Source organism: Anas acuta, chromosome 21 (assembly GCF_963932015.1).
Source record: "Anas acuta chromosome 21, bAnaAcu1.1, whole genome shotgun sequence".
NCBI classification, from domain to species: Eukaryota; Metazoa; Chordata; class Aves; order Anseriformes; family Anatidae; genus Anas; species Anas acuta.
In genome coordinates, this window is record NC_088999.1 from 6,614,798 (window position 1) to 6,642,135 (window position 27,338).

The window sequence follows — 27,338 nt, forward strand, 5'->3', positions numbered from 1 at the left end:
AAAGGAGTCAGAAGGGGCAGGAATCAAACTGATGGCAGGGAAGAGGGATCAGTTTCTGAGATGGAAAGGAGTCAGACACCCAGCTGTCACACTCAGCTGCACGTCTCTATCCATATATCCAGATCTGTGACATCCACAGCTTTCTATATCAACAGCCGTATATGAAAGCGAGAGAGAACTTTGAAAGGAAAATAACATCACTGTGATGAGAATGTTTTATCTTCCTCTCTGGCTCTCAGGGGCAGCAGCCTGATAGCTGTGATGTGTGCAGAGGAACTGCCAGCAGAGGGAAGGAAGGTACCAACAAGGGAGTATCTATTTTCCCCGAGGACACTGTTATTTTTCCATCTTGCCAGTTTCAACGAATGCCTGCTGCATGCGTGTGCATATGCCAGCAGCCTGCCCGGGATGAAATGTACCTTCGGAATAATCTCCTGGCAGAGAGGCGAGGACGTCTTATCGGCACAGCCAGGCTCAGGGCACCCAGACACAGCTCAGGATGGGCACAGCCTGGCAAGGAAACGAGCGAGTTTTTAGCAGTCTGCTCCAACCACACTGCTCTGCCCTGAGCTGCCGTGGGACTTGGTGCCTCCTTCCCAGCACGACACACGTCACCCACTCCTTGGTGGTGAATCACTTCGCTGTGTGAGCGGAGATGCAGAAAGGGGCCGCTCCTTCCATCCTCGTAGGCTGCAAGAGGAGCTGCAAGCCTGGGGAAGGGTCAGGACCCCATTTGCTGCCGGGTGGCGCAGACTTGTTCATTCTGAATTTTAACTTAATGATTTTAACTTAATTTATTACAGCTGGTTCAGACACAGACACACTGCGCTGGGTTAAGCTGCCCAGGGATGCTCCCTGGGCTCTCCGCAGCACTAGCACAGGAAGCCTGACCTCCCCCCTGCTTCCGACTCAGACAAACTGCAGTAAGGAGACTTTGCAAAGTGCCAAGAGGAGGAATGCTTTTCTTCTGACCATAAACGAAGCACAATGTGTTGTTACTTATCAGAGAGATTCAACAATGCGTCTCAGCGCTCCCCACACTGACACTGGAACGTGTTTGTTGTCAGAGAGGCAGCTCTGCAGAAACGAACCACCTCTGCCACTCCACGTTGTGCTTGCTTATAAGAAAAGCAAAGAGCTGTTCCTGTTGCTGCCATCTGCCCATGCTCTCCAAGCCCAGGCTCTGCTCTCCCTGCAGGTCAGTGCTCGCACCTTTATGGCACAGCAGCTCCTGACCAAGGCAGCCGTTCCCCACCTCTCCCACCCCCTTTGCCTCACCCCCCAAACAGCCTGCAGAGAGGCAAGGGCAGCCCTCTGAAGCATCCCTAAAGCACTAAACACCAAACCATCCTGCCACCACTTCCATGGGATCTTTACAGGCCTCCCACTCCTCCAAATAAGACTCCACGCACCTGGTCACTGCCAAGTGGCAGCAAGTCTTAGGAAGCCAACAGAAAATGGACAAGGGACAGGGGTCACCAGCCCGTCCCCCTGTACCTGGGGGACAGGTTTGGGTGTGCACATGTTTGTTCCACCAGCTCAGGAGCCCCCTGACCTGTCCCATGCTGACAGTGCTGCAAAGAGGCTTCACGGGAGACAGCCCCTTGCACAGATCCCGCAGGAGGTGAAGCTGCGACACACTGATGTTTGAAAAATAATGATAAAATCCTTCTTTGAAGGATCATCTCAGGTTTTGCTAATTAACCTTGTCCCTGGGCTGGGTTGTCCCCCCCCAAAGCCCCTCTGTGGCTTTCATCCCCCCTCTGCTGGCTGCTGCATTTCCCCGTCGGTGATGTCATCGAGGAAATTTTCAGCATTCCCTTTGTCTTGAGGAAATATTTGTTGCTTGCTGGAGTACATCACAGCTGGCAAACGCAGGAAAACGGAGCAACGACCAGGTCTTTGCTCACACTCACGGGATATTTCCGAGCACGGTGAATAACAGAGCTCCAGCTGGAACCCACTGCCAGAGCCCACATCTGGAAGGGACAAAACTGATGAGTGATTTTTGGGATGTAATCAGTGTTCAGAGCAAGCAACCTAACAGCACTGTCACCCCCCAAAATGACACATGCACCAGAACAAACTCGAACAGAAGGTGCCAAGTGATTTGCTGGATATTTTGCTCCTTCAGCTACTGGCCCAGCACCGGCTGAATTTTAATTTATCCAAGAAAGCTTCCCTTGGGATTTTTTATTGTTGTTTTGCTTGTCAATTTCTGTAACGCACACCTCAGTCCTAGGCTTTTCTTACAGCTCCGACAGGCTACCACCGCTCGGGAAGAAATATTTCCATACCTACAGATCCACCAAGGTGGCAGAGAGACGCAGGCACAGACAGGGAGGCAGATGGACGAGCTGCTCAGCACACCGGGGCCACAGGAAAGGCTGCCGGTGGGGCACCAATGCCAGTACAAGAGCTCAGAGCAGAGAAGCCTGCCAGGTTTGGAAGAGAAGGGCTGAAAAAGCCCAAACTCAGCACCAGAAACACGAGGCGAGTTCACCTCGTGGCATTTCTTAAGCCTCGTGCTGCCCGAGGCGAGCCTTCCACCCAGCTCACAGCCCTCCAGAAAATTACAAAAAAATAAAAAAAATCACATCAACATGGCATTTTTACCAACAGAGGCTTCCAAAAGCAATTTAAATTATTCTAGGAAAAATACATAAGTAAGAAGTTGTGACAAGAAAAGTCTCAAATATGTGCTTGTTATTGCTAAGAGCTTCCAGCTTCCGTCTGCTTCAAAAGAATAATCAGGTTTTTGTTTTTTTGGGTACGCTAAAAACTTGCTGAACTCATAATCCTGAGTGGGTTTTGTGGGATAAGAAAAGGAGGTGAATAAGGTTGGACCACACCTCGGGATGCGTCTGAAGCCAGGCACTTTGTGCCCAGAGCTGCTGCGGGAGTGGCATCAAGTGATTCTGCCTTTACAACACAATTATCATCCCATGCTAATGAACTTCACCCCAAGCAGAGAGCCAGCGTGGAGCTTCTTGGGCACAGTCAGGTCGCTCGGCTTTGTGCAGAGGCCGTGAACGAAATTCATCCTTCTCTTCACTTCGCAGGTCAATTCCAACTCTCTCAAATATGGATGCGAAATCCTTTTGCAAACATCAGTAAACATTTGCCTGCTCAATTAGACAACTCTGGAGTCATCCTCTTGCTCGCAGGGGGATGAAGATTTTCGCAGTGACTAACAAATCCTTCACCTTGTTTTCTCAGTGCTTCGTGGCCGAATTAACAGCCCAAAGCACCCCCAGCCAAGCAATAGCCCAGGATTACAGGGGGAGGGATGTTTTTTTTTTTCTGAAAGTCTTCGGTCCACGTGTTGCCCTGCGATGCCTTGAATTTGCTAAGTGTTGGCTGTGAGCCAGGAGGAAATTAATTAACAAATAATTTACCCCTCACGGCCTCCTGCTGCGGCGCTGGCTGTCGAAGAGGTGCTCACAGCAGCAAGTGGGGTGCACCAGCAGCTCACTGCCCTTTCCTGGCCCTGCACCCTCGGGCTGATCACGATGTGGAGCCTCCCTGCAAGCAGCGAGGTTTGGAGAGACAACAGCAGCGAGACAAAGCCGACCCCACTGAGAAGCAACAGCTCAAAACCAACCCCGCGGCCCTTGCACCGAGGAGCTGTGTACATTTCAATCCGAGTGGCAGGCAGCCACGTCTCTATTTTGCTCCGTGCATCTCCATACAGGCTGCTTCACTCGGACAGCGGGGAGAGAGAAGCAATTAGAGCCCTAATCGATACCATCCACAGCCCTCCCTGCTTCAAGCTACCTAATTGGCATCCCAGAGTCAAGTGGAAGGTGAAGCCAGGTCTTTGAATGCGAAGGGAGGAAGAATCCCCACGTGCTGGATATAACAAAGTACAAACAAATCCCCAAACAGGATGCTCTGCTTCAAATCTAAGTTTTGTTCGATACCAACAGACATGAGAGCAATAGGAGGGCGATGCAGGCATCTGCTTCTGGGCAGGTTAAAAACTTCTGATCTAACGCTGCCCAAATGTGCTACAGCTGAAGTACCTTCCCCTTGGTGAACTCACACTAATACAGTTTTGCAGCATCTCTGGGGATGTGTAAGGGCTCTAAACAGCACGCCCCCCCCCAGCAGGCTGCGACCTTGGCCCTTGTAAAAGCACAGAGCACATCTGCCTGCGAGGATGCAGCTGGCTGCCACCGGACACATCTGCTGCTCCGTCACCACCAGGCTCCCCAGGTGCTACAGCCCCTCTGACAGCCCAGCACGAGGGGCATTGTCGCAGAAGGACCTCCTCATATCCACCCCGATGCTCGCATCTTCAAATCCCCACCCTGCACAACCCCACACTGCCACGCTGCCTTCCGACCTATTTTGTCTAAGGTAACCTGCCCGTGAAACCAAACACAAGTCTAGGAGGTTGTGACTTTGAGGTAATTAAGTAAATCTTAATAGTCCCTAAACGACTAATTTAATAAGAGCTCTCCTGCATTGAAACCACTACCTGTAGAGGTCATGAGGATATTTCTCTTCTCTTGGGAGGAGGGATAGAAAAAGAAGTTCAGCAACCTCCTAAAAATTACAGTTTTCTTTATATTCTCTCCAGGATTACTGTGGTTTCATACCAAAGACCTTTTATCAGGCCTGCATTTCTTCAATGAAGATGACCATTTTATTGAACAATTATTCTCCTTGCAGGAAAAAAAGGGCCCAGAAAAGCCCAAGCTGACACAGCTATTTAAGATGTATTTCTGTAAAACATTTACATGCGGAGTCTGAAGTGTGTGCTCAAGTCCACTCCTGCTCCACCGTGGCTGTGCATTACCAGCCAGCAAACTCAAGTGGAACGTAACAGATGAGCCTGAAGATCTTAATGACTAACAGGTCAGATCCCTGTCCTCCCTAAGCTGCATTTCCCCTGAAAATGAGGCCGGCTTGTTCCAGCTGAGGACTCATCCTGTGCTTTCCTGCTGAAGCAGCACCGTGGAGCGGTCTCCTCTGGCACCGGTGCTCTTCTCGGGAGGGGTGGCGGGATGGAGATGCCACATTCAGCACTGATCTCTTGCTTTGCCATTTCCCTCGACTGTAACTGCTGTAGCTTTGAGCTCCGAGGGCTGAAATGAAGCAATGCTCTGTTATTTCTCCCCTGCCTATGCCGCAGCCTCAGCTAGAGACAGCACCAAGTGGGACCGTGTCAGGGTGGCGGCGCTGTTAGTGTTCACAGAGGCATTGCTCAGCCGAGCTTGTTGTCCCACTCCACCCGGGAGATACACAGAAATTACAGGCAAATAGGAAAAAAATATCTTGATGTATTGAGTTGCTGGAGGGAGCTTCAAAAGGCCTGTGAGACCAAACGGCAGCAGCAGCCCCAGGGTGAGCACCGTGCTCAGCCCCAAGAGCCCACGAGGGCTTTGCGCAGCTGGAGGAGGCATCACCACATCTGGGGCTCTGGCGTGGCTACACAAACCCCTCCAGGACACGGGGGAACCACACATCATGAAGCTGACCGAGGGCAGCAGGGCTGGCAGAGCATGAGGTTTGCTGCTCGTGGAGGGTGAAAGCCTCGGGCTGCTGGGAAGCACTGCCTGGGATGGGGGAGCCACAGGAGGAGTCGTCCCCATCAGCCTGCAAACTACATCTGAAAAAATTAGTTAATTTAGCAGAATATGGGAGGCAAAATGATATTAAGCCAAGATTTCTTGTGGTCACCCAGCGAGGTACTGGTAGAGTTGGGAAAAGAACCAAGTTTCCCAAATCCTTACAGCTCTCCTAAACTGTAAACCATAATCCCTGCTAAACAGGTGGTGCAAAACCTTACTCAGTCCTGCGACACTTTAAACGTTGGGAGAAATTATTTATTGTTGAGCTTATTGTACAAGCTGGCATGATTTATTTAAACATTTGCCAATAAACACCAGAATGGGAGGCTGTTTTTCCAGCATTCCCACAGCGGAGTACTAGAAGAAACAATAACAGGCCTTGTGATTGTTACTGTGGGACTTCTCCTGCCAATTACAATGAGTTATAAGTTCCAGTTATGGGACATAAAATAATTAATTTCATAAGGTCCAAGAAGAAACGCTTGCTCTGTATGAAGAATCTTCTTCCCCTGGCTTTTTATGCCAACACCACGCATAATGACTAGAGTTTAAAAAAAACAACAAACATGCTATTGCAGATTCCATGTAACAATATTTCATTGCTTTTCCTGCTTGCCACAGTCTCGGTAACAAACACAAAGACTCAGGGTCACAGAAGCCAGGTGAACGGCTCCATCCTGTCCACAGCCCCAGGGCAGGAAAAGAAATCCCATTCAGAAGAGCACAGCACGAATTGAGGTGCATTTAGCAAAACCTTTTGGAAACTTGTCATATAAGCTTCAGCTTAATGAAAATAAAAATCAAATTAAAGATCTCCAAGTTCTTCCTTGGGATTTTTCAAGTGATGAGATTTAATTAAAAGCAAGCAAGCAAACAAAATCACACATCATTGTACAGACTAGAAGAATGAGCCAGGAACTGAACTGCAGTCAAGTCAATGTGCAAGGAGACTGGAAGAAAAAACAAAGGAAGAGAAGTAGAAAAAGCTTTGTCTGGACCTCTTCCAAGCAGGCAGAAATGCATCTTCTGTTGTTCCACCCACACACAGGTCACTGATATCTGATGCATCTAAGGATAAAGGTGGATTTCTGAGATCCCCGGGTAGACAGGAACAGGGTGCCCTGGTGAGGTTACATTTCTCTCGTGGCCTGAGGGCATCATCTGGCAAGCCTGGTCAGAAAAGCTTGTGGTACCCCTTAGGGCTGGAGTAGTCTCCTCCTGCCCCTCTGCTTTAGCTCCATCTGATGGAGCACAGGCAGTGTTTCTACTCAGGAGGGAGGAATTTCAACCCCAGCACAGGCCTGTGCAGTTAAAGGCTGTGTTAAGTTAAAGGCTCCAGTACGTGCACAAGCAGGAGGGAATGAAGTTGCCCAATTCCCCGATTCTTGAATGAGTTTTTTTTTTTTTTTTGGTACACTGGAAGCGTATTTTCATTATACTTATGTGCTGTAAAAACAACTCCTACAGAAACAAATAAAATAACCCCCCCAGACTCCATCTGAATACTTTCAGCCCTCAGTGAAGATCTGAAATTTGTCGATGAAGGATTAGATTATGTTTTGGATCCAAACGAGGTTGCATTTGCTACTAAAGCCAAAAAATAAGCTCTTATTCCAAAACCACAGGATAAACAGAAGCCTTTCTATCATCATGGAGCATTCTTCAGTTTGATGTTCCTTTCAGAGCACAGTCCCTCTCATGCATAAATGCCATGGTAGGATAAGGATTCAGGAGTGGCGGGTTAATGTAATAATGTTCTGCAAAACGAGAAAAATAATCAAATAAACCCTGAAATGGAAATGCTGGCATTCATTCCCAACAGTGCAGTGTCAAAAAGGAGATTATAATTACCTCTAAGCCTCACAACAGCAAATGCACTTTCCCAGGGGAGCCTTACCTCCAGAAATTAAAAATATCCTAATTTACAAGCATTGGCTCCATTAAGCCCCATAGAACTACTGCCACAATCCTGTAAATTTTAAAGCCCTATAATCCCCCACACAGACCTCGCAGCACTTGTGTGTGGTCTCTCCAGCTGATTAGAAGTAAGAGCTCTGTATTTAAGTGCAATTCTTCCACTCTGAGCCCAAGCGGGGTATGATAAGCAGGAATGACAGATGACTGTAGATACTACGTGAGCCCTCAATTGGAGCATCTCGAAGCATATTTCAGCCATTACAGAAAACAAGATAATAATCCCCTTTAGAGCAGACACCCACAAACCTGCCTGAGCATGAAAGCAGAGATCCCATTTTCCATGGGCAGAGTGCTGGGCCTCAGCTCTGACTACTGAATATATTCCAGATGAGTCCGGAATCCTTTTGGGCACGAGGCTGACACTATTCACGTGGGTCTATGTACTGGTTCTGATGGGGAGGCTTCCCAGTAACTCCACTCATATTCTGCAGCTGCCCTGTAGCATTCAGCAGCCCCAAGAATTAGCAATTTCCCTCTTCGAAAAGAGAAAGAAGAAAAAAAAAAAGGAAAAAAAAAAGTGGATTTAGTTACTTTATCACTTGCCATTAAGACCATTGCCAAAAAATCCCTGCAAGCAAAAAGTCCCTGCACAACACCACTCTATCTCTTGCTCTTGCCCCAGAAAGAAGCCAGTTGTCCCACACTGTCCCCAGAGCAGCAAGATTAAAAGCTGCAGAAGAGGCACAGACCCTGGGGAGGTCGGGGGACCCCCTCACAGCACTGCCCTTTGAGAGGAGCCCCATGGGCAGGAGCAGGTTAAGGTGCCCCTATGGGATCTTCTAACCAGCAGCAAAGACCTCCAGGTAGCGTAGCTGATCGAGATGATGCAATTTTCCCAAGAAACCATCTGATGAATATTTTACTTTGCTGCCATCCATGGGGAGCTGCTCGGGTTTACCTCCAGACTGCAAACGTTCAGGCAGGATTTGCACGTCATCCTGTGGCTCTTCCTTCTCCTTTGACTCGATGCCAAGCACGGCCACAGCACCGATACATCAGCATTTACAAAGGCTTTTTGCCAGCTCCGTTAATGAACGTGCCAGGGTGCATTTCCAGGCCTGTGACTCCCCTTCAGTCCCTGGGGTTTCCGGGGGGCTGGCCGCTGGCTATGATCTCACTGGTGTGCACACTCATTCAACCGCCAGATCTTACACTGCTCTTTTAATTGCAAAATAACAAATGCACATTAAGAGTTTGAGTCATCTGTTAGTCAGCTTCCTGCTGCACACCCAGGGCGCAGGGAGGACTCAGACTCAAGGCAGGCTCAACCCCTGCAGAGTTTACTTAATTTCAAGGAAGAGGGCATGATCCATCAGCAATCAATAACACGGAAAGAGACAACAACTTCTCTACCTCTGCCTCTGGAAGCCACCGCGTGAAACCGCGATGGTGCCAGGCAGCCGATGGCAGCAGCGGGACCCGACGGGATCCCTCCTGTGGGTGCTGAGCCAGCAGCCGTCGCGGGTATCTCGATCCAATTACACAAGTTGGGGGATGAGTGAACAGAATGGAGAAGCCCTGAATGGGGAGCAGGAAAGGAAGGCGAGATTTCGGTCTAAGAGTCTCCAGAGGAGGAGGATGCGGAGCAGAAGGGTCTCAGCACTGGGAACAAGTTGCAAACAGTGAGAGAAACGGCGCCGAGACAAGGGCGCACAGCACAGCCTTCATTATCGGCGTTGATTTGACATGGAAAGTATTTAGCTATGATTGCAGCAGGTGTCGGAACAAACCCCTTCAATTAGATCAAGGCCTTGAGAGACTCTACAGAGAGGATGATAAAATCAGGCGAGCCGTTTCGTGCCAGATCCGTCTGAATCTGGCTCTGCTGGGCCTCAAGCTTTGGCAGATCTCAGCTCATCCAACTTATTTTGTGCTTTATTCAAAGATTTACTCCCTCCTATTGCTTTGCTTCTTCGCCACAGAATTGCTAACATTTAGAAAACAACCAGCTGTAGCAAAACTTCTGCTTCCTCAGCTTCCTACTTATTACCCCTTCTTTAAGTCTTCAGGCATTTGACAAATAAAAATCCTCCTTTTTCCACAGAGCTCTATGTCCTACACCCACCAACAAACTAAAATAGCCATTTTCTTATATTAAAACAAAAGTTTAATCAAATAGCCTTTTTTCTAGATGCCTGCTCACGCTCTGCAGTATGAAATTAATTCCAGAGAGAGTTTTGCTGAACTCCAAGGCCTGACAAACTTTTCATTCTGTAATCATTTTTCAGAGGAATGGAAAACAAAATACATAAAATAGACAAATGGAAATATCACTAATCCCATCATGGCTGCAGAGGAAAGAGTAATAAAGAGAAATATGACGGAGTGGAATTTTTCTGCAATGACTCTGCTCGAGTTCTTTATCTCCCGAGGCGCACGGACCACTGCCTCACCTGGGGAGAGCAAGGCAGCCCTGCCAACAGCAGCAGTCCCTGCTCCTGCGAGCGAAAGCTCTGCTGCTGACTTCCAGGGGCTTTTACTGCCCCTTACATCTTGGATTTAAGAAGCAGAACAACAGAAAGTAGAGAGAAACAGTGGAAGCTGTCAGCGCTACTCTGAATACATGAAGATTTGTGGGTTTAATTATAAGAAGGTTTTTTGTTAATATTAGGAAGATAATTGCCAACTTCGACGGCAATGAAAAGCTTTACCAGCATTAAAAGGCGTTGCACCGAGTGTTAGTACTCGCTTAGCAGCACAGATCTTGTGTTAGATGCTTACGTGTCATTTAAAGAATGCGTAGTAGTACTGGACTTAAACATATGCTTAACTGTAAGCAACATGCTGAAATGCTTTGATGAATTGAAGCTCTGCAGAAAGAATATCATCTATCCTTTCCTGACGGAGACTCATTAAAACATTATTGATTCAGCTGCAACCACGAACCACCGATAAATCAGCCCCATGATTATGCCGTGTTCCATCTCCACCGCGAGGAGACTGGATTTCCTCGCTGCAGTCTGTGGCTAGCAGACCAACTACACTGCAAGGAAACAGGGCAAGAAAAAAAGATCATAAAGGGAGTTTTATAAGAGACCCAATCCCGTCAGCAAACTTCTCATAGCCACCAATTGCAGCTCTCTGTGTGTGTCGTGCTCTTCTCTCTGCAGCCCCTCCTCGTCCCAGCCCCCAGCCATCACCTACCAGATCAACCAGCCCTTTATCGACGGGTTTGGGAAGTGCTTGCTATCTTTCTTTGGGGAATGTTTGAAACCTTTGAAAGAAAAGTCTTTCATTTTATTTTCTAGGTCTTTCTCATTTAAGAATATTTGTTTCACCTGTTGCAAGAGGAAAAAAGTAGTAACACTTGCTCTGGAAAGTAGCTAAAAGTCTCCCATGAGCCCAAATGATTTATTCCCTTTGTGGTCCCTCAGACTCCTCTTCTATTAAAAAATGGGTGAAGTTTAGACCTCTGAAAATAAATTGCTGACAACTTTCTCCTATGATGTATATCTCCAGAGGTTTTGTTGGCAACTGATAGTCGCTGCTCTGCACATCTGTACTAAATACTGTCTGCTGGCCATAAATCCTCCCTGCTCCCTCGAGCCATGTATGCCTCTCATCCCATATATATTCCGAATGGAAATGAAAGCCAGCTGGAGAGCCGGGGGGGAGAGGGGAATTAACCAGGCAGACATCCATTTCACAGCCTGCAACAGAAACCCAGCACTCCACTAAACCTGCAGCTAATGAGGGATGCTAAGCAGAGAGACTGCACGAGCTTATTGATGGTTTGGGATGACCATCAGAAAGCCCAGACATTAAAATCACTTTAATTACAGCTTCACACGTGCAGGTTAAACCTCCTCTAGATTTCACCATCATCTCACTTCGTCCCCTCTGCCCTCACCCTTCATGACTGCAGGTAAAAGAAAAGTTATTTTCGATGCAAAAGGAAGAAAAATCAGCAACACCGCCAAGCAAAACCTCTAAATTCCAAGCTCAGAAAGCTCAAAACTCCTTTTGTTCTTTTGAGGAGGGCAGGAAAAGAAGCAATGCATGAAAAATGGAACAAGGAATGGGTATTTATATCCGCAAGGCCAAGGCAAAGGAACAACTCCTTGATAACAGCTGCCCTGCCACCAGCCCGGGAGATCTCAAAGAGAAAGATGAAAGTAGGGCATGATCTAACCAGCTCTGTTCATGCAGAGTAGGAATCTTGCTCCTCTCATCCGAGATGCAGTATTTGGCAAGCACAATCCTTGTTAGCTTGATGGGAATCTCATGAGCTTGAAAGAAACCTGGGGTCTAAGGGTCTTTGGCATCTGGAAGTGGGAAGAGCATCCATCACATCTATAGATTTTTAGCTAACCCGCAACCATCATTTCAATTTTCTTTCTTGTTAGCAGTCAGTACTTCTGAAGATAAAAGAGAAACCAGCAAGGCGCACATCGGAATGCCTGACACTTCTTCTGATTGCTGTTTTTGACACGAGCAGCCCGAGTTACCAGTTCTGATCGTCTCGTCCCACCTCTGGGAGGGCTGGCAGCTTTGCTGCAGTCACCCTTTTCAGAAGGGAAGCATCGTTCCCACTTAACTGCTGAAAAGTCAGCACTAACTTACTTGTCCACCGTGCTCTAATTCCTTCCCAATGGTTTAGACTCCCAAACTCAACGCAACTGTGAGCCACAGCTCAGGGAAGCATCGCCCGTCCTGCAGATGCGAACCACGAATAAAAAGTTTCCACCTCTGAGTTTATTTCAAGGAAAATATCTTGCTCTCACGTAGAGTCATTCTTCCAGAAAGCAGACACAATGAGGACATGAAACAGCAGGGAAGGAGAGTTATTTAGAGTATAGCAGGAATAATAACATTAAAACAAATAATGGAAAACTTAAACAGACTATTAGGGAGGGTATCTACCACGGAATCTGTGCTGAGCTCAGCCACTCTCGGATCTGGAAAACACTCCCCAACGTGGCAGCTCGTCCTGCCCTAAAAAATGTCAAGACTGCCCTGGTTCCTATACACGCAGAGTTAATCTCCCCATTATTTGTTTTTAAGTGAATGGTTCCTTGCTTTCTTACCTGCAAGCTCTGAAACAATTTCCAGAAATAGTTGCCCCAGGAATATAAAACAAAGACATTTGTGCAGAAAGAATGACAAGGATTAAGTTTTGTTTTTATGTTTCCTTCCTCTCAGGTAATTTTTATGCCAAGAAAAGATGCAGATACATAAGGAGAAGAATACGACTCCACAATAAAACAATAGACAGAATCAAGCCATTTAAGAAGCAATAGCAATTTTAGGAAGAAAAAAACAACTTAAAACATAAATAGTTATAGCATGAGAACATACCAAGGAAGCATATGGTACAGTCTATTTTACTAATTAGCTTCCAGACCCAGTTGTGGAAATTTGAGGTGATAAACAGCATTTTCCTTGTAGGATCTAAAGTGTTTGAAAAACTGTAAGAGAGGTGAGTAATTGCAGAAGAATATTCTTAAGGAGACCCGAAGTTACTGACTATATTTCAGTACAGTGTAATTTTTATTTCTTTAAGTACTGAGAAGTAATAGCCTACATTACTTCACATATGAAGGGTTAGAATTTATCTCCTTCTAATTTGAACTAGCAGTTTTAGCGTGTTTTTTTTTTTGTTTTTAATTCTCTTTTGCCCATACATTGCCAGGTGACGTTCCCAAATACGTGCTCTCCTGTTGGACAGGCATGAATTTGGGAGGTCCACAGGCATCCTGTCATCCACAGACAGGCGCCTGCTTTCTAACCATCTATATCTGGATGCACCCAGTGCATTTCATAAGCTCCCTGATCAGCTTGCAAGTATTAATCAATCTTCACCTCCTGTTTTGCAGAACAGATAAAACGTTGCTAGGCCCATTTATATCTGGAATCACAGATGGTATGTGACTTAGCAGGAGAGCTAGCAACCGAACCAAGTCTCCCAAACATCCGTTATGTAAAGAGGGTAAAGGATACGCAGTGTCAAAGTGCTCGCTCCCAAATTCATTGCTGTGCCTGGCACATAAACTTTGCGGAGGGAAGAGGGAGCAGAATTGTTCACAACTGTTCATTTCCAGCACAGAGGCACAGAGATCTCCACGGTTTTAGTGCTTACCCACAGAACTTCCTGCAATTTATCACAAAAAAATCAAAACAGCACTTTCAGGGCAAAATGCTGCAGTTCTGCATTATAAAGAATTTATGTCTTTTTCTATTGGAATACGCAGGATAAAAGGAACTGTTTTGACATTGGCACAGACAGGCGTTTTGAATAACTTGGAAACAAATAACCGGTTTCTTTCCTGTACATCGTGAAACACTGGGGGGAGAACAGAAATGCCAGGAGAAGAAAAGCCAAATCTCAGGACTCTTTGTAGAAATGGCACTTCTGTCCTCCGTGCAGCTCTAGCATTAAGCTATCTCCAGCTCCTCCTGGCTGGGAAGTGCTCAGCAATGCTCACAGCACACATCGCAGCAGCCTCAGTGCTCAGAGCACGAGAGGGGAATGGCCTTGGATCCCTGTGAAACCAGGTGCTTCAGGCAATTTATTGCATTTCAAGGAGATGAAACTAACAACAACAACAAAAAAAAAATCAATGAGTTTAATTTGAAAAATGGTCACAAGTCATAAATCCCATCTTGCGTCACAGAAGTTGGGCTCAAAGTCTCCGCTCTCTCTCCAGGTGCCTGGGTGTTGGGCTCCTCCAATTTCAAACGCATTTTAAAAGAAAACCAGAGCAAAAAAAAAGGCTGGTGTCTGCATGCAGCACCCTGCTTTTGCTGTGCTTAAGACGAGGAGAAGCAGATGGGGCAGGAAGACCGTCTCCCCTCCCTCTGGAGCCCATCCTGCAGCAGCACGTCCCCCGCAGGGGATGCTGCTTTGCCCAGCTGAGTCTCTACCAGAGACATTGCTAACAGACCTCCTCTCCGCTGCAGCTCTCAGCCCATACTGCTCTGCATTACCTTGCTCAAAGACATTCATTCCCTGCAGCAATATCCCCCAGACCAAGAGGAACATCTGCCAAAATATTGCAGCAGCCCTTCCAACAAGCATTCATGAGCCATTCTGGTACAAATGCACGCACCTGGAACCATTCCTGTTTTACCTTTTTTTTTTTTTTTCCCCAACCAGATACAAAATACTGAACAGCTGTATTTTATGGGGTTTAAGCTCTATCAGTAGTGCTGGATTTATTCTTTTGCACTGCAGCAGGAGCATGGTTATGTTTCTCAATCCACTTTAGAAAGAGAGTAGAAAACTGCCCGGGTGCCACTGGGCAAATTCCCCGGTCTGCAAGCAGAACACCCTACTTTATTAACTACCTGCAATAAGTACAAGGTTAAATCCTGCTGCTTCTCTCGCTGCTTCTCCCCCGAGTGCTCCTGCAGTGCAGATCAAGGAGGGAGGCACAGCTTGTTTACAGCCACCCAGCCAGGGTGCCGCGCTCACACCATCAGGGGACCCAACAGGACCACAGAGGGTCAACAGGGAGAAAATCACCTCTCAAGTTTAACCAAAAAAAAAATAATTTACACATTGCAACTACAGAGCAAGAGGAATAAAGCAGCAGATGGAAGCAAGGGATCAAAGGGGCTGTGCTGCAGATGCTGGTTCCAGCAAGCGCAATGGCAGGAGGGGTCACTCAGCACCTTTAGGCTGGGTAAGGAGGGACCTGAAACTTGTGAAAGCACAGCAGCCATCCTAATACGGAACAAATGCCTGTTCAGCATTTGGATGAGATACCTCAAAAGCCCCCACTTTGAAGATACCCAGGGAAAGGAAACACCAATGTGGTTCTCCGAGCAGTTCAGCTTTATTCCTTCTGATGTTGTTGCAGCAGCAGCAATTGCAAGATCTGTTCAAGAGCCACATTTAATCATGCAGAAAATGCAAAAAACCTTCAGTACTTCAACCCTGTGCAAGTCGTGGGTGCTCAGCACCAACTTCCACTGTGGGCGTGCTGAGTTTGAAGCTTCTTGGTTTAGGCTGAGCTTGGCTCGCAGGTCATTCGCCTTGGGGCTCTCTGAACAGGAGCAAATAGTGCCCAACAGGCACAGACTAACACCCCTCTCACCCCTCCAGGAGCCCAGTCCGGCCTCTTACCCCCAGCCACGAGGACAGCGGGGCTGTTTGTAGCTCTGATAGGTCTTACAGGGCTGATTGCTTCTGTCTTCGCGCCCCCCTTTCCCCATTACATCACGTCTAGGGCTTGATTTCAATCACAGACCTATTTTCATACAGCCCTGGCTATTTTTAGGGCTAAGTAAGTAAACGGCTCATAAATAGCTTCTGGATTCCTTATGGCTCCTATTGCTATTATTCGCCCTACTTCTCTCCTCTGAAACTTCTCCACGTCCCTGGTGTCAGTGTGGCACGGTGCCGTCTGCCCCGAAGGGTTCTGCAGCAACACGAGCCTCGTTCAAGGAAAAGGGACGCAGAAGAAGCAGGTTGCTGCAAATTGCCTCTGCAAACAATCCAACGGTACTTAGGCATGCATATTAGGGGTGCCGCGCGACAACTTAATTTCACACTGGTCATGATTAGGCCTGGTAGGAAAATTGATTTCTCTCACTCCACTGCCCACATTCCAGTTCAGAACAAAACACCAAAACTTTTCACAAAAGCCAATTTTAAAGAGAGATTAATTTCAATTGATAGTGTTTTCTTTTTCTTGCCTTTTTTTTTTTTTTTAAGCTAATCAAAAACTTCCTCCTAATTAAAACTGTATGCAAACAGAAGAGTGGAGAAATCTAACTCCTGTCCTCTCTTTATGCTTCCCACTCGGATGGATTTACAACATCTCTCAGCTCAGGAGAGGCTGCAGAGGATGTGCTGCTCAATAAAGGGGTGTAGAATAATCTCCTGCAGGGTTATGAACTGCGAGCAGCACGAAGCAGGGGTGGGAGAAGGAGGGAGCTGTGTAATTACTGTTGGGCAGCCCTCACAAGTATTAATCAAAGGCACAAGATGGTGTTAGGGTTGGCCGAGAGCCAGCGCCTTTGACTCAGGCTGACGCTGCACAGGTTCGTTTGGAAGCAGCTGAGGCTCAGGGCAGCCACGTTTCACCTGCTGGGCTCCAGTTTCCCACCTGGAAAACAGGGACAGCAACCTCTCCGTACCAACACAGGGAGGAAAACTGCCCCGGCTGATGCATGGCACCCAGGGGAAGCTTTCTCAGTCTAGGCTGGACCACATTTAGCCCACAGCCCACTCAAATCCAGCACCGAGCCAAGAGTCTCCCAGAATAATCCCCTCAAACACCCCGTGGTCCTGCTGCAGCACCATTTATAGCCCTGGTACCGAGCTCAGTGATCACACTGCTTATTTGGAAGTCAACCCTGCTTAAAGAAATCCAGCTCAAACCCAGCTTGACCCCCAAAGAGGGTGAGAAGAGATCTGGCTTCCTCAACCCCAAGGCCTTCGGGGCACTTTGAAAGCTTTAAACATTGCAAAATAGAACAAGCAGCAGCCAGGCCAGGAGGAAAACTTTGTTAATAACGGTGACAGTAATAAAAGCGGGGAATGAATTTGCTGCTTTGCACTACATGCTTGATTTGAGTTAATCTTATTTGCTTTCCGAGTGTGTTTCAGGTATTCAATAACGTGAAAGCAGCGACAGGTTCGTGGGGGCCCGGCGGGGAAATCTTGGGCTGCCAACGAAGCACTCCAGCAGCCCCGCTGCAACAACAGCTCGTGCAGCCTGCATCGGGCTCCTTCCACCTCTCGGGGGGCTTTTTGTGCTGGGGCTGGCAGAGGGGTGCTCCTAGGGGTGCAGCCCCCCAGCTGGGGAGGATTTGGGGTGGGCAGCAGCTTTCCCCTGCCGCAATGCTACCAGGAACCTGCAGCAGAGCACAGACAGCACCTCAGGACCCCCCCAGCTGCCCCAGTCAGACTGACACCATTTCACAAACTGTACCTAACGGGTGGCCGTGCAGAGCAGAGGAAAAAGTCAGGGCCGTGACATCCACAGCAACACTTTCAGGGCTGTGTGAAGTACGCACAATTGCTATTATGTCTAATCTAAGCTCCCTGTCCCAGAAAAAAGGTTATCAACAGCTTCCCAGGTGACCTTATTTGTATATTTATTCTTAAATATACAGCACTCTCCTTGAGAGGTGGCAAGAGACATTTTATTTGGCATTCTCCTTCAGCTGAGAAGGATTGCTCTATGGTTTGCAACTTACTGTAGATGTTTGCTTGTCAGCAAAGGCCACAAACCTATTTTAATTAAAGCGGAGCTGGGGACTGACAGCTGAACTGTGCTGCTTTAAAAAGAAGTGCTGAAAAGAGCCTGGAATGGGTTTTAAGTTTCTACAATAGCCCCATGTTTTATATCAAAGGGAAATAGGAACATCCTTCAATTGCATTTTGCACAGTTACCGAAGGACAATGGACTAAAAGGCAGAAGGTTTAGGATAACTCCGCTTCGTATTAGCTCTCTTGCAGTGTTTGTTTTATCAGCAAGATGCCCAAGGCTCCTTACACTCGTGTCACGTCTTCCAGAAGCACTCCCTCCTCCCCAGCTTTCAGAAACAAAGTGCAAGGGGGTGGAAAAAGAAAACTGTTCCAATTTGATATGCCTGAATTAGATTTGGGCATTTTGACTTGGACACTCTCTGCTGCAAGACCCACCGCCCAGGAGCACAGTCAGCATTCCAGCAGCAGAAACCAGACCACAGACTAAAGCTGGCTCCACGTGTGTTAGTTTAGCCACAGCTGCTTCTACAAAAGCAGCCTGCAACAGCTCTCCAAGTACAATGTAATTGAAACATAAAAACACCCTTCAGATTTTTTTTTATAGCATATACAAATATTGTTTCTCCTTCTGGAACATTTGAACATTCAGAACGAGAGCGTGGATCAATAATTCTTCTATTAGATAATTGAAACCTGCTCCTTGATTTACACTAATGCACTTGTTAAGCAATAAGTAACCGGGCTGTGGGCAGGGCTGCACGGCCGGAGCAGGGGGTTGATGAATGGGCCAGGGGAAGGCGAGGGCCCAGCTCCAGCCCCGCTACACTCCGTCAGACGGCTTCACTCACAGACCCCTGCCTGTGGCTTACCATCAGCAAGAGCCTCCCTGTCAATAAGGCATTGAACATGCCCTGGTATCACTCCTGGTTTTAAAGGATAAATCTCTCTGCTTGGATTAAACGCAGTTCTTTAGGCTCCTGTCAGTGACAGCAGTGGCTCAGAGCAGGGCCCTTCAGGCAGCCCAGCCCTGGGCACATCGGCTGCTGTGTGGATTCCCCTCTCGCTGTCACTGCTGTGATCACTGTGCAATCTCGTACGATGGGCAGGCTCCTTGTCCAGCAGTGACACCTTGGTGCCGTGGTCACGCAGCTTGAGGTCCCCCAAAACCCAGGGCAGAAGCACGGCCCCGTGCTGTGGTGGTGCAAAGGGGAGCCTGGGGGAGACGTCGCACTGACAAACTGTGCACGCTGCCAAGTCCCAGCGCTAAGCCAAACTCAGCTCATCAAAGATAAACACTTCAACATCGACTTGATGTAAATTAACCTGTGAATGCCAGGTTCACTGAGTCTCATGCTGCTGCTGCCCTGCCATCGACTGAGGCACTGCAGCGTCGGCTGTGTGGGTGTCACTGCTCAGCCCTCGCTCAGCTCCTGCCCAAGGGGGAGAGCTTGGTGGAGTTTCCCCTGACCAATAAATCATTCTCGGCTCAAAGCGTATTGAGAAGTTCAGCTCAATTATACTTTCTTGAGACTTAAGCCCTTGTCAATGGTGTGAGAAGCCAGCCAGCCTTCAGCCTGCTTCTGTTCCAGCACAGGCACAATTAATTCCCATCAGATGGGAAGCAGCAGGATCCATCCTGTACCCATTGCTGTGCTAGGCAGGCAAGGAGCAAACACCTCAAGCGCCATTTTCGGTTGGAACTGCCTGGTAAATCATACACAGGTCCTCAGGAGAAGTCACAAACACAGGACTTTTGCTCGCTAGAAGAGGCGGCTGGAAACCTGGTGCTCCCAGGTTTGCCTCATTTGGCCACAACAGGAAAGGAAACCTGGCAGCCCAGCTCACCGCAGCAGAGCGGGCTGAATGATTCACTGGCAGCGAGCAAAAGACCTTCAAAGGATGAGCCCGAGAGGCTCTGGCAAGTGCATCTGCATAAACAAGGTTGCTAAGATCAGCTCCAAAGAGCCACTCGAGCCGTGCGGTTTCACCCAGGCCTTCCCTTTTCCTTGTTTACCCAGCAGTTCGCCTGCAATCAAATTGGATAATGGAGTAAATCCCTTCAATTACATTTGTTAGAGCAGAGGACCGGTGACCTGCAGAGCACAGCTCACCCCTCTGCCCGAGAGCACAGCCTCCCTCTCCTCACGCCAATCACCCCCAGCGCCGCCGCGCGCAGCAACATAATGAGCACGGGCCAGCAGCTGGGGGAGAGAGGGAGGACAGCGACATTATTTTACTGCCCTCTGACTAATGATGTGCTAACATGCTCAAGCACTAAGGTGAAGCTGCCAAGCAGTCATGGGAAGCGTAATTAATCCCTTGCTTATTAAAGTCGGTGGCATGTTACGGCGATGCTAGCAGCGCTCCGTGAGCAGCGCCGGCGTGCGTCACGCTCCCACCACAGCCCCTCGCTACAAAGCACCCCGCAGAGAAGGCACTGAAGAGTTTAACTCCCAAGCTGTGGTCTTTTATAAAAAAGATGGGTTTGATGTCCAGGACGATCATCCATTCCACCCTCCAGAAGAGCTGCACAGCACAAGCAGACCCCATGCTCATGCCCACCCCAGCACCCACAACGGGGTCCCCTGCTTCCTAAAGCACGCAGCAAACAGCCCCCAGCCTCCCATCCAGGCCTTTTATTGTCTTTCAGAAAATTCACCAAGCACCTTTCCTTACCCTGCTCACCTCACAGCACCTCACCTCCAGCCTGCCCAGCCCCACAGCAATGCCCTACACACCCCATGGGGCTCCAGCCCCAGCTGCCTTGGGGGCTGAAAAGAGGACAGACCTCCCCAGCACGAGGGAACTGAGCGATTGCACCAGCTTAGATTGCTTTCAGCTAATGCCAAAGCCCAGCTGGACACATTTATTTCAGTCTAGTTCAACTGATTTGGCATATTCTTAAATTTTTTTTTGCACAATTAGGCTTAAAAGAAATTTTGCTTGTGCTTCAGCGACCAGCTACTGTGAGTACACAGGGCCAGGGGAGCTCTCTACATGATTTGCTTCACACCAACTGCAAGTAAACACATCACCATTTTCCCCAGTTTGGATCAGAAGTCAGGATGAGTCCCCACATCCACAGAAACCGGTGGGAAGCCCCCAGCTGGCAGCGCAGGCATCACATCTCCGCAAGGCAAAGAGGGAGGTTACCAGGAAAATTAAAAAATGAGAGAGCAGGAAGAGCTGTGGTTTACTTCATGAAGGCACAGATCCTTGAGCATAAACCATGCATTTTAATGAAGGAATCTGCAAGCATGAATAAGCTGCTCTGGGCAGTAACTGAGTGGCTGGCGACAGGAACCATGCCACCAAGGCGCAGTGACGGCAGCGCGCGGCCAGCCCCAGCCTGCCTGTGGGCATCCCTGCACCCGGGTGTGTGCTCTGTGAGCGGGGAGGGGTGACTGCAGGAGGAGTGGAAGGCAGCAGAGACATTCCTCCTTAATGAGGATGCATCAGTATTAATTGCTCTCAATATTAACCAGGGCCTGAGCTGGAACGTGTTGATGTGCTGCTATGATATGAGCTGGCACAGAAGCAACACGGACACGGTGCCCTGTGCACGGGGCCCCCGGGGGTGCAGCCACCCGCTCAGCCCTGCTCCCTTCTCCTCCCCAGAGCACAATCTGCTTCCCAAAGCACGGTGGTGGGAGCAGGGAGAGCAGGCATTGTTCCTACAGCTGCAGGTCCTGGGCATTAAAAGACCTCTCCTGTAAACCCCGCAGGGATCAGCACCTCCCTGCTGCCCTGGGCTGGAATGGCAGCCCCACCTTGGCCAGTGGTCCTACCCTGGGGGTCTTTAAACATGGCCAGCTCTTCCTGTTCAGCCCTGTGATGGCTTCTTGCCATCCACGTGGATTCAAAGCCTCTGAACCCCAGGGCCAGTTTCTCAGAGGTTGAGAGGAGGCAGATTGCACATCAGCTGCTCTAAGCTCGCTGAAGGCTAAATGAACTCCAGTTACATCTCACCTTAACAGCTCCTGCAGAGCTTTGCAAGGATGCAGAACAGCTGGGAATGGAAAACATCCTGCTGCTGCCCTTATTCCACATCTCTGTGCTTTACAGAGCTAATGGAGAAGCCAAAAATGCAGCTTTGTGCCAGGCACAGCTCTGCTGCCTGCTCTACTTTCCCTTTGCACCAGCCCAATTGGATGAGTTTCCACAAATTCCCCCAGGCACCCAACGTGCAGACAGAATTTGGTTGGTCTCCCTTTTCTTCAGACATCCCCTGTGTGTCCTTTCCACTTTGCTGGATTAGCTCCTGAAGTGTTACTTACTGGAGTTGCTCATAAAATGGACAAGGGGTATAAGAGTGTAACATGAAATTGCTCTTATCTACTGCACGCAACGATAAATCAGGTGGCGGTGCTGCTGACTCTGGGAAAATCCACCTCCAGAAAGTCCTCACTAAGCGTCCTGATGCAGTCAGGGAAAGCTGCTGGGGAGGGAGGGAGAGGAGACGGGGGACAGGAAGGGCTGCCCGATTTCAGACATCTTCCAGAGCACCTGTTCTCAGCTTGTTTGCTAATCTCATGACCGATCGTTGAACCTAACCTTGCTTCCTGGACACAGAAGCAAGACATGGAGAAAAGAAAAAACAGAAGAGGGCAACACATCAACAATAAATAGGACATCAATTAAACAAGAGAGCTCTCACCTGCACAAGCAGCCAAAGGAAAAGCCATCAATTCTTCCACCTGACAGCATGGCCTCCGTTAGCACACGCCTGGCTTACTGTGATCCCCCGGGAGATAAAGCATCTGAAACCCTCAGCAAGAAAAGGACAGGTTTCCTGATGTGGTCACAGTGTGTCTCCTTTTAATTAATTATTATTATTATTATTTTTAAATTTGGAGAAAGAGAATACTGTGACCACAGCTTGAAAATGTGTTTGATGAGAAAAATCTAAGGGATGACTGCAGCAGTTAGCAGGCCAGGTCTCAACTCTCTAACCCTGCCTCATCTTGTCTGGCTGAGAGAAGCTCGCAGAGATCACTTGGGAAGTTTGCAACTTTCCAGGATTTCAAAGCACTCGGCACTTGCAGTGTTTTTGCCCTGTTTTTTATTAAAAGAGAGAAACCGTGACTTTCTTAAAAGGAGGTGAATCACCCAAGTGACCTTGTGGATCTGTCCCCTTAGCCTTTACAGCTCCGCACACGCAGTGCTCTAGCAGGCTGCTGCTGAGCAGCCCTTGCAAGACCCCTGGGTGTGTTATCACCAAAAGATGGGTGCTCCACGTGCCAGGCAGGAACAGCTCCCTGCCCCGGAGCTCCCTCCCCTACCTGCTCCAGCTGAGCCCAAATTCATTCATCTTTGAGCAGGGGCTTGCAGAGCTTCTGCAGCAGGGACTGACAGAGCGCAAATGAAGAATAAGTGCCTGGCTGCAGACAGACCTTTGCTGGAAGATGTTGCAGTGGCTGTTGCCAGCCTCCAATCTTAGCTATTGTGTGACCTTCATTCTGGACCATAAAGCACTTAGGGGCAAGACTGTCTCTCTGTACATGTCTACAGCAACCGCCACAGCGTGTGTCATCTCGTTCCCAGCACGCCGCTGTATTAATAGTGAATTGACAGATAGATGCATAGTTAATATGCACGGATTTAAATGGTATTCCTGGGCTAGATCCAAAACACAGGTGGTGATTTCTGGACACTGGATACATTATCCACAGCAGAGCAAAAATTATAGTGATCAAGAAGAAAGGAGCATTATCATCCTTCCATCATTTCCCTTCTGAAAAAAACGCAACAGGTCAGCTGCTTCTAAGCCCGCCCTGATCAATCATTGCAAATGCTAAAAGCATTTAGAAGACATTCTCCTTTGAGCCATTTGTCAAGTGGAATTTGGCACTTTTTAGTCCTTTTATTAGTTCTGCTTGTGAGAGAAATTCACTTGAAGCCAATGCTTAATGCAGTGAGAGCGCAGTACATATTTCTGTGGCAAAGATACCCATTATTCAGCTGTGCGCGGAGATGTGAAGGGGATTTAACAAAGCCCTGGGCTGGAAGGGAGAGGATGCCCTGTGCCTCGACCTGCTGTCCTGCGTGCACATCCCTTTAAATCTGCTGTTCAGCCTCAGCCCGCTGAAACTCCTGTAAAATGTACTGGAAGTGAAAAACAAAAGTGTGGTTGTGAGGTGAAAGCAGACTCGGGGAGCCCAGCGTGCCTGCCTGCAATGAACCTGCTGCTTCATCAAGCAGGCAGGAGTAAACCTGGATGCAGGGAGACAACGCAGGGGCACTGCATAATGATCGGCCCCATACTGCACACGAGGATGGAAGAGTCTTGGGCACCTCGCTGGCTTTTCAGCTGGGTACCGCTGCAGGCAGGCTGCCCGCCTCCACCACGGCTGCTCTCACACAGCAGCGTGCACATCCCCAGCCCCAGCCCCTCACGTGGGATCAGCTGTACCTAAAGCGCCTCTAATATGCTTTAAGCCTGGGGAACTAAGGCACAAAGGGATTAAGAGAACTAGCCAGAAATCACACGGAGGAGGATGTGTTAAAGATAGGAACTGAACTTTTATCCCCTAAAAACCTGCCTGGATCAGTGCTCAGTGGCTTGTGTCAAGCCTTTGCTGGTTGCACAGCCGCTGCTTTAGGGGCTGATGCTTTCCACTCCCCTGCACTTACAGTGCCTGGCACAGAGGAGTACTGGTGCTGCCGCAAAGCTGGCACTTCATATAACCCCCAAAATCAGTATCATTGGACAAAAAAGTGGGAGAGGAGGAATACCAGCTGGACATGACCTGCCTGGGACTCCTCTGCTCCCATCCTCTCATTATTTTCCAGCAAGGCCACTTGTTCCCTCTCTCACTTGTCAGGATCAGATGACATTTGAGTTGTGCAGACGAGACCTGCCAGGGCAAGACACATGTCTGCGGTCGCTTTGGGCGACCAACTGCCAAGGCCTTTAACTGCTCCCTTTTGATGTCCCTACAAAGTCAACCTCTCTGCCTCCCTGGCGATTTGTCTTGCTATACCCACAGCGCTTCGCCTCCCAGAGATTTGTGCATGGGCTGCTCTCGCCTTAGCCAGGCTCTCCTCCCTCAAGGAAAGGGCCAGCTAAGGATCTGGCCCACAACATCTATTTCTGACCTAACAGAAGAGAGAAGGTTGACCTCACACACACAGGCTGCAGCTCCTGGTGCCGCTCTCAAACCAGCAGCACCTCCTCAGGTGACAGACTGCCCGCATCCCGTGGGGCTACATCCACGTGAACCACACTGCAAAAATCAGCTCCCTGGCTCCAGTCCAGAACAGCACTTGAACAGGATTTAACATCAAACACATCCTGGCTGCCATCAATCACAGAATTCACAGTTCGTAAGTGAGCCACTTGCCCCTGTGTCCTGAAGCACCGGAGCAGAGCTCTCGCCCCTACAGGACTGGGGTGTCTGTAACACAAGGATTCACAGCCACGGACACTTTGGGCCTGGTTTTAACCTGCTCTGCACATTGCACAAGAATTTATATCAGTACATAAATCAGAAAAACTCTCAAAAAGAAATTCTCATTTAATTTTCATGGAAGTGTTTCATATTCATTTTGCAGCAGTATAAAAGACAACGCAAGACGCGAGAGGGAGGAACTTTTGTGCGTGTCCTTAGGGGACAGATCCCAGATCATTTAACCAAATGGATCTTGGCACATTATCTTGGCTGGGAGTGAGACCAGGTGATACCTGTGTTGAAAAAAAAGTCACGTACTGTGTGACCCAAAAGAGAGGTGAACGTTCAAATGAAAGAGACAAACCTCTAAGGTTTGGGACCAGTAAGCAGGCAGGGCTGGCCAGGAGGCACGCACACAACACACAGGGCAGGCAGCACCGTGTAGTGATGGAGGAGTTGTCAGCATTCAGACCATTTTGAAAGCAAAGCCCTTCTAAACAGCACCTGGGATGCAGCGGGATCCCAGCTCAGCTGTTCTCCCCTCCCAGAAACCCTCTAAAACCCAGCGCTGTGACCACCTCAGCTCAGCTCACCTCCTGCCCCGAGCTGGGATCACAGCACAGTTAACCCCTCGCTGCGACCAGTGAAACGTTTTCCTTCTGAGCAGTTATGTATTCCCAGAAAACGCAAAGAAATAAGATAAAATAAAACCCACTCTTGGACTAGCACCATATTAATGCAACACTGATACGTGCCACAGATTGAGACCAGCTTGTTTTTCCTAGGATAACAGACTTGTGAACGATTTCTGAACTGTAGCAGTTCTAATTAGTAAGGAACATTTAAGTCAATTGTAACAGTGTACTGGTTATTCCAATTCTTATTATTAATTGTATTTGATTACACATTTGCAACCGTTAAATACGGTATCTCTAGAGTACCTGTAAAGACCTTTAACTCAGCAGAAAACCATGAGAAGTATTTAACTCAGAGAAATGGCCAGAAAATGCAAGGCTGAAATTCATGCTAGACCCATCCATCATTTATCTACTCTCTTTGTGTGCCTGACTGATCAGTGAATATGAGACACAAAGGACTTGTTTTCCTTCATCCTCTGTTCTCTCTGGACCAAAGTCCTCTTTCCTCAATTGCCCTGTGTGTATCGTGGCTGCTCAGCTTACCCCGTTCAGCGTTAGCATGGGCACATGGTCGTCATCTCAGGAGGGCAGGACAGGTGAAGATCAGAGCTGTCTAGCGAAGGAAAATGCTGCTCTGTGGAGGGTTCTGGCACTCTGCAATGTGGTTCCATCCTAATTAGGAATGAAAACTGAAGTTATCAAAACTGTCTGAGAAAAATAAAACCCAGGGATTCCCCATCTGGGGAAGGCTCTGGTGCTATATTTCCCATGGCTCCACAGGCTCTCGTATTCACTCCTGTGGAGGCAGAACTTTACACTACTGTAAAAAATTCACTTTGAAGAGGTGTTTCTGTGTCCTACAATGTTAAATTGCTAATGGGAAAGGAAATGTATTCATGATTCAATGTATGAAAGTAGTCTTAGAGGAATGCAGATTGTATTTTCCCTCTGCAAACATTTGATCATCCCAATAAAACAGCAGCCCCACCTTTTCCACCAGCTCAATAAATCACAGAGTATGGAAATAACAGGTTTATTGTTGTCATGATGATCGTTACTGAGGGATTTTATGGTGTGCTGGAGAGATGGGGGTGCTTGTTTATAGGCATGTGGTGCCTCCTGAAGGACTGTGGGACTCTGTAAAACCCAACTTACTGCTAAGTTTCTGGTTTAAAAAGAAAACTATTCTCCTGAATCAGACCCCATCTCAGTCGTGATTGCATTCAGTGATGCTCCAGCTGAGGGGCTGAGCCAACAGTTCTCCAAATGAACAGCTTCTGTAAGTCAGGACAATGAAATTGTACTGTGAGGTCTTGTATCCAAGCACCCACAAACCCAAGTAACGTAACCATAATGCTCTGACCTCTGCTTCTGTGTTTGTTACTGCTAATTACTACTATTGATAGGATTGGAGCTTACGACAACAATCAGAGCCATGTTATGCAAGTCCTGGGTCATATTCAGAGTAGGAGGCAGTTTTTTGCCCAGAAGAGCTTTTATTCCATGTGTCATTTCTGGCAGAGCTGGGCAGTTATTTACCATTTTCTGTATATTCCTGGGACCATCTGAGACACAACTAACCCCCTGGAAG

General features: G+C 48.2%; 1 protein-coding gene across 4 annotated transcripts in view; it reads right to left on the reverse strand.

Annotated features, from left to right (window-relative positions):
- LOC137842910 (gap junction beta-5 protein-like) overlaps positions 1 to 27,338 on the reverse strand; it is a 165,453-nt gene that overhangs the window by 44,709 nt on the left and 93,406 nt on the right. For all 4 annotated transcript variants that reach the window (XM_068657566.1, XM_068657567.1, XM_068657570.1 and 1 more), the window contains one exon: positions 26,291 to 26,419. The gene's annotated coding sequence lies outside the window, so the exon portion shown is untranslated. The remainder of the gene's footprint in view (positions 1 to 26,290; positions 26,420 to 27,338) is intronic.